Here is a 7,953-nt window from a genome sequence, read left to right as displayed (position 1 = left end):
AGTCAGCATCACAGTCATCTAAAATGTGTACGTTGGTAACCTCTTAAGGCGATTAAATGGCACAGAATTAGATTTATGTAGGTCATAAATATACCACAAATCACTCTTCCCTGAGCCATTGAATGCTTGTGGAAGGATTTCCTGTTAACCTGAATCCTCCCACATTGTTCTCCTGAGGAGTGTTGATCCTATGTGGGTGCCAATCACATGCCACACTATTCCAATGAATCAATGGAAATTGTGTTTTGTGTTTTTTCAAGCTAAGTGCTCATCATTTGGATGGTGCTTTTCTTTGTTATATGTAATAATAAGTGAATGGGTGTTTGACTGGTTGAATAAATCAAAAAGATGGGACATGCATCTCGACAGGCTGCTTGCAACATTTGCGAGGGGCCCATGGCTTTTCTCTTGATGTGAATGCAGCTCTGACAGCTGCTGTGTAAGAGTTATCTTCACATCATCTGGCATATCTGCAAAACCATCATCAAGAAAGAATCACATTAATCAAAGAAAGTTAACATCAAATCTTAACATCTTAGTACTTAAATGCTTCAATAAACTCATGTGGCGTGGCCCGAAAGCAAACTGTTCCCACAGGACTGTTCAAACGTTTGAGTTTTGGTTGAACCAGTGCTTCGGCCACAGCCACATAGTTTATGAAAGGACGCATGCCAACTTTTGGAAATGGGGTGTGCCTTGCTAAAGAATCAGTGTTACATTCTACTTGGGGCCATGATGTATTTACTTAACACAAAAGCACTCTTGATCACTGGGTATTCAATCGTCCAAGAGTAGTACAATAGAAAAATTGTCTTTACTTACAAAATTTAAATTGTTTTTTAAACAACTTAAAACGTGTACTGTCTTACAGTACTAACAGTAGCCAGATTTATTTTATAATGCCAAGTTTTCATTCATTCTGCCACAAACAGGGAGACCAGTGGAAAAGTCTAAGGAATATGAGTATTTGTTTAGGCTGTCATTTCACTTATGAGGACCAGTGCAGCAGCAATTTGTCTGCAGATATAAAGACACACACAGCGAACCCTGAAGGAGTTCTAATTATAGTGGTCAATGAGACCATCTATTTGACCCTATGGAAAGAGTGCTTAGATAATGAGTTGCTTTTCTAGAGTCAAGGTTTAATGTGAGCAGCAGGATTTGGATTTTGTGCAAATATTTTGATAAGCCATATTGAGTATTCTTTTTTAGATCTGTCCCAATGGGAGAAATTAAATACAGAAAATAACAGAATGCCCGCAAGAAAGAGCCTGCGGGACACCACACATCTGGAGCGAAGTGGAGAGAGAATCAGACACAAAGCTACAACGTAAACAATTCTGTCAGTGAGATATGACAAAAAACAGTCTAATACTCCTGCCTGAATAGCCATCTCAGTCATTAGTACTTGTGACAGTGTACTGGGCAAGACAGAGCTTCAATCAAACGGATAGAATATAAAAACAATCACTGCCTGAGAAAAGCAGTTTAGAGGCTTTTTTCTGAAATCTAATCCAGGCTAACACTTTCTAATGCAGAGACTGAGAACAACTCCTCTAAAATTTTAGACACAAAGTGCGAGTTTAGATATAGGCCGTGTACATTCTTTGGCATTTTTCTTTTTTTTTGTACTATGGACGGACGTTTGTATTTACTGGTGACTGCTGAAGGACCCCATGATTACTGATGAAGAACTTCCTCTGCTAGTATAATTGTGATGACAGTTCATTTACATTTAATAATTCTATTTGTATTGTGACAATTTGCCATTAACGTTTATTAGTTAATGTACGTATGACATGGTTCAATGGATTAATGTGTCGATTAGATGAGGATAGAACAAAAAAAATCTTTCATTTAAAAAAAAATAATCCAATTTATTTTGTAAAACTTTTTACTACCTTGTATTTGTTCTGTCAAAAACCTTGTTAATGATGCCACTTGCGACAATAATTTTCCTTTGGTTGCATAGCTCTATCACATGACACATGGAGACCAATTAACATAATGAAGCATATCAATCTCTAATCATGACACATGTGCCTGTGACAGGAAACGGTATAAAGGTCTTGCACAGTTCTAAGCAAACTGCACCTTGATTCTGAGGTGAATTGATTTCATCAACTTTCCTCGAAATAATTTAACATTTTCCAAACATATATTTGTGATGAGCCCAGAAGAGAAAGCTGCTAAAGCTCTACAATTTATGCCACATTTGTTCGGACCAGCAAATTCTATCTCATTGAATTTCACAGCATCCCTCATTGGGACGTTTTACTGTTGTTTCTGTTTTTTGTTTACTCATGACTGTTTTTGTGGGATGGCCTCCTTCTGTCTGTCAGTTTACCTGGTCAGGGGACTCTTCACACTCCTAATACATGACTGATGTGTTTACTGCTCATGACAGATTTGGGTGGCACACTGCTCTCACCCAAAACTCGTAGCACATTTTGTTTGACAGGAAGAACGTTTGTCTATGAGGCTTGCTTAAGTTAATAGTTCTTTGTTTTATTCTATATCAGGTATGCATCCTGGGTACTTGCATAATTCATATGATAGATTTATAGCAATTTGCTTCCCCTTTAAAATTACAAGTATTGTGACACACCAGCTATTTGTGCAATGCTGTCTATCTGTGTGGGTTTTTATATGTCAGTCTAGCAGGCATTTTCTGTTTGCTTGATTGATCGCTGTCCTTCTGTGGTCTTGTGGTGATACAACAGTTTTTCTGTGACCATGGACCAGGACATCGCCGGCCTGTAATGACACGAACCTTAAATAGAAGTTGGATATGTTTCTTTTTATTATAGTACCCTGTCTTCCCTTGTATGATTAGCATGACATAGGTTTGCATTCCATGCACTGAGCAGGATGCTTCAAGAAAGGAAGCGAGTCAAAGTTTTTGAAAACTTGTGACTTCACACCGGATTTTCTTGTGGCTATTTTCGTTTTACCAACTGGGTACCAAGATACACAGCAGCCTCCTCTACAATCATATCGGCAGGATTGGTAACACCTCTTTAACATACACAGACCAAGCTTTACAACATCCTATCATAGACTCTTAAAAACAGAAGACGTGCTGAAATCTATCAAGAAACTTTGCAAAATAAATAGAATTAGCAAACAACATTGTCCCAAAAGGTGAACTCTTTATCACTGCAATAATGACACAGTAGTGTAGAGTGTTAACAACTAATTTGTTTTTAGAACTCTTGTATCTGTGCAATCTTGGGATTTCGTGGTTTATGAAATTTGATAGTGTACACTGCTTAATAAGAAACAATATTTTAGACAAAGATGCTTTGTTCATAGTCTGATTTAAAAAAGAAAATTTGTTTGCCAACTATTCTGATATGATTCAAGTATGTTAGCAATTTTGTACAAACATATGCAACACATTACTTGGTTCCACTGTCTCAATTGTGTTGATATGATGCTTTTTTGTTATATGTGAAAATAAACTGATGTATAACCACCATCTTTCACTATCTTCTGACATTTTATCTGCAAGACATTCCATTGATTAATCATGTAGAAGTAGAAACATATAATAATATTTAATAAAGTTAATGATCAACTGTACATGCTGGTCTCAATAAACCTCTGTTATCTAGAAAAATAAACAGCATCATATAAAGTAAATATGAAGTCACTGTTGCAGAAGCACTATACATAAAAAGCGGATCAGATTTCAAATGATATCATCTTCAGTCTCAGTTATTTATTAAAGTTATCTTTGTATCATTTGAAATTAAACAAGGGGTTTCAGTGTTTTGCACATCATCACATTTTGTTGATGTTGAAACTTTATAGGGAAGCCAGGTTGTATCCTGTTAACACATAACACAGCAGAGGCTGATGACTGTCATTACTGATGCAGGTATGTGGTCATGAACCAAAATGTTTGACAAATTAAATCATTTTGAAAGGAGCATACTGTATATTTGTTTACCAAATTTAATGAAACTTCAGCTGACAGTTGTTGAGAAATGCTACTAAAATATAAAAATGTCAAACTGCAGGTTGCATTACAAGAAATGTCAGGGGATCACCAAAGTCAGTTGGATACATTCACTGGGGGCAATAAATGTACTTACCTAACTTACCAATATGTCAACTGCAGTTCTCAGGCAGTGGAGATAAAACAGAACCCTTTAACCCTTGACATAGGAGTCAAACATCTACCCTGGGGATTCAAACTTATGTAAAAAAGTGACGGGCAACTTTTTAACCTCAACCATTTCAGGACTATAGGTCAAACCACCACCATATCTATGATGGAGCTGCAGTATGCGAATGGTTACCTTGGTTAAAGCATACTAACAGCTTGGTCTAGCTATCAGCAAGAAAGACTGAAATCTTCCATTAGTCGCCCCCAAACAGTATTCCTGTCCTGCCCCCAAACATCTCGATTGACAACACCAGACTGGAAAATATGGACCACTTACAATATCTGGCTCAAAGGCCGTATCAAAATGGAGGAAGCACACAGTTTTAAATGGTACCAAAGATACTTAATTTATTTCAATAATCCAAAAACTAAATTGCAACAAAAGAACTGTGGGATGTGGCAGTCAGTTGTCAGTGGTGTAGTGATGTTGTAAATTGTTCAGGAACCTTTGATGTCTTACGCTGTATTATTTATTGACGCTTGATCAAGGAGAATTAGAGACACTCTCAAAGTACATCAGAAGTGCCTGAGTCGGTCTCACATTCTGCCCAACAAAATGCCCCCAAGATAACACACCAATACTATAGGCCCAGAATTAGCCAAAGAGAATCTGTTAGACACATTTTTGTTTTTGTTTTATTCTATACAGGTGTGCAATCCTGGATACTTGTCATAATGTCATATTGTTATAAAAATTAGGATTATACTGGGGTGCAGATGTTTTAACTCATAGATAGTGTGTGTGTGTCCTGTCTTTTGCATGTCTCGCATTCTTCCCTTAGTTGGCCTCTGATTTACTGAAGCTGGCTAGGAGACACAATTACAGATGTAGCAACTCAAAGGTTCCCGTGTTTCCGTGACAGTGCCGTGACTGGTCCTTGACAGGTCCTTTGCAGGTCCGTAACGGTAATGTAATCCCCCGTAGCAGTGAGGCCCCCCCGACTGGAAACCCGCCCCTAGCAGTCGGGGGTCTGGGTGAAAACCAGCTGCAATGACTCAGTTGCCCACAAGGAGGAGCAGTGATGTTCCGCTCTCACCGTAGACTGTATAAAGACACATCTGAACAAATACGCTGGGGAGAGCGGGTGAGCCGATCAGCTGAGACAGAGCACAATCATGGATGTGGCTAGTGGTGCAAAGGATCATCATGATCCGTTCATATCACCCCCCACAGCACCAAGTAATCCGCGTATCGGCTGATGGAAAAAAAAGTGCTAAGATAACACTGAGGCACCGCTGCAGCCGCTCGTATCTGCAACTCTATGTCACACACAACAACAACATGCCAACATAAACTTGTAATTAAAGAAAACTCTGCTCGTAACGTCCGTTTTTTGTAACTGTTTTTTAAGAGTTATATCTGTTTGATGCTTTCTGAAGCCAGCAGTATGAAACACGTTCGATTTCTGAATATTTATTCCTCTGATTGCCATAGTGGGCATATTGAAGGTACAGTATACAGCATGATGGATACTGATGTCCAGCTGTGGCTTTCACTACATGCAGATTAGGAGCGAGCGCGAGAGAAGAGACGCTTCAGTAATTATGTAAGGACAGAATAGCCTAGATGTTGTTGATTTGGTAAACAGTGACATGTTAGATATAAACACCATACGAGATACGAAACCATCAAACACATATATTTAGGAAAAGTCACAGACTGAGAGACCTGTGGTTTTATTGCAAACAAAGTTATTTACAAAACAAAAACCCAAACGGTTTTCTTTGTGTCTTTTGTAATTGTGTTTAATCTGACGTTCACTTATTCACTCATTTTATGCTGATGTGTGCAAGCTGATAAACTCTTAATGTGTGGTCACAAATACCTGGAGGATGACATCTTTACTGTGTTTTACTGGCAGCTTTGTGGATATTATTATTTAGATCACGTCTGTAATGTATGATCTACAGTACTGTATAATCTCAATAGAAGATCAAACAGGAAATAGGACAAGAAGGACCGTTAGTGGGTTTTTTTTGTATTTATTTTTTCATTTGATTTTAGTGTGTTCGTGAACAGGAGGGTAACTTATTGACTGTTGTTATTTTTGTTCATCCCATAGGATAAATCCCACATAAATAAATTAAACCGTAGGCTAAATGGAACTTCTTGACGCAACAAGTTTTTTTTCCTGAATTTCCATTTAGAAGAATTGAAGAATAACAGCAATAATACCTCCTGTTGAATATTTGATCACAGTTTGATCGTTGCGTAACGCCATTTAAAGAGGGAGAATACCTGGTGATTAACATCCCTTTGGAAGCCTTTTGTTATGCAGGTATTTAGTGCACACTTTAGGCCAGGTAAACCCCACAAACACCTCATTAGCATTCTCATTGCTCAACCTTTTGTTTGTTACTACCGTTTGACTCCTGACCTTGTGATTTGAGTGTGTTCATGAACAGGTGGATGACTTATTTACTGTATTTTCATTTCTGGTCATCCCATAGGCGTAAATGAAACTCCATGTAGCAAGAATCTTTTTTTTTTCAATTGTTATGTATTTAAGTGCAAAGACATGCATGCAAATCAAACAAAACACACGTATAATAATAGTACTAATAATAATACAATAATACTATATATATATATATATATATATATATTATATATATTATATATATAGAGGCACTGCTGCAGTGGAATACACAGATTTTTAGAAGAAAAAAAACGCTCATCTCTGCAGCTCTATGTCGCGCACAACAACAACAAGCCCTCCCCTCCAAATAAACTGTTAATTAAAAAAAAACTCTTGCTTGTATCGGCAGGTCTGACACACAGGCCTGACAGCCCTGTGACGTCTGATGGACCATTTAGTTAGTTTGTTGTTTACATACAGATGAGCGAGAGAGAGTGCGCAAGCATAAGAGAAGAGATGCTTCAGTAATTATGTAAAGACAGAACAGCCTAGATGTTGATTTGGTAAATGGTGACATGTTAGATATAAACACCTTAAATTTAATTTCAATTAAATTTATTTTGCAGGATTAAGCATATGTGATGAACAAAAATTAAAACACAGTAAATGAGTCATCCTCCTGTTCATGAACACGCTCAAATCATAAGGCTACTGTATAGTATGCAGTAGTCAAACCAGCTGCATTTTCCGCTCTGTGATCCGTGACACTGGGAGACCAAAAAGCCCATTACTGTAAGTGCAAACAAAAGGTTGAGCAATGAGGATGCTAATGAGGTGTGTAAGCTACGTGATCTCCAGGTAGAACAACTCAAAATTCTGTGAGAGAGGTGCCATCTCCTGGTTATACCCTGTAATTAATTGAGTAGGTGGAGTAACAGTAAAAAATAGACACGCCGAGGAGAAGGAGGGGGGTTATTCCAGCTGCTGGAACTTGGCAGGCAGTTGGCTGGAAGTCGGCTCGAAGACGGCTGCCATTCAGCTTGAAGGGGAACTTTTTAGTTGCTACTACTGTATAAATTAGTGGTACAAGTGGTACAGGAGAGACAGGCTCGGGGAGTACCATGTGGATATAGTGCTCATTCTTGAGCAGTAAACCGAAAAAAGGAATGTTATGATGTTATCTGTATCAGTGGGGAGGTGTCCGAGACAGCTCATTTTTTAAAAATGTATAAGAACCTTCTGATAAAGCTCCTCCTTTATCATTATCATATTAAAGAGCCTTTTCTCTGTAACCCCTTTTGTGTGTTGCACTGTTAAACGCTCCTTCTTGTACAAGAATAATAAATTCAACTTAAACTTTGATACTTTGAATCTAGTCTTCCTTATTCAAAGGTTCTTCTGTAAAAATCTTGTAACACA

The sequence above is a fragment of the Larimichthys crocea genome, chromosome X (assembly GCF_000972845.2).
Source record: "Larimichthys crocea isolate SSNF chromosome X, L_crocea_2.0, whole genome shotgun sequence".
Lineage (NCBI taxonomy): Eukaryota > Metazoa > Chordata > Actinopteri > Sciaenidae > Larimichthys > Larimichthys crocea.
The sequence above is the reverse complement of the archived record's forward strand: the minus strand, read 5'-3'. Positions refer to the sequence as shown.